Source organism: Penaeus monodon, chromosome 21 (genome assembly GCF_015228065.2).
Source record: "Penaeus monodon isolate SGIC_2016 chromosome 21, NSTDA_Pmon_1, whole genome shotgun sequence".
NCBI lineage: Eukaryota > Metazoa > Arthropoda > Malacostraca > Decapoda > Penaeidae > Penaeus > Penaeus monodon.
The window spans coordinates 2,745,654-2,746,006 of NC_051406.1; the positions used below are offsets into that span (position 1 = coordinate 2,745,654).

General features: G+C 31.4%; 1 protein-coding gene across 1 annotated transcript in view; it reads right to left on the reverse strand.

The window, feature by feature from the left end:
- Positions 1–353, reverse strand: part of LOC119586695 (ribonuclease P protein subunit p14-like) — a gene marked incomplete at its 5' end in the record, with an annotated part of 2,895 nt that overhangs the window by 1,638 nt on the left and 904 nt on the right.

Consider the following 353-nt stretch of genomic DNA (forward strand, 5'->3'; position numbering starts at 1 on the left):
TTTTAATTAAATCCTTTTCAATTTGAAAAAATCAATATATGAATAAAAAAAACCTATTGCATGGTTTAGCTGTGTATAACTTTTTGTGGTACATCAAAAAATTTAAACTATTTTGGGGTTAGTAGCTGGAAAATGGCTAACGACCAGATTTTACTACACTTTTTCCCCTCATCTATACCTCCCCCCTTAAAGGACCCATAAGCTAAGAAGTTTTAAATACGCAGGTTTTCATCACTTAATTTGTAAATCATGTGGCTGATTCTCTAGATTTAGTTTAAAAACAGACAATCTAAATTTAACTGTACCCCTTTTACATGTGAGTATCTTTTAAAGTCACCCCCTATGTCTTTCTC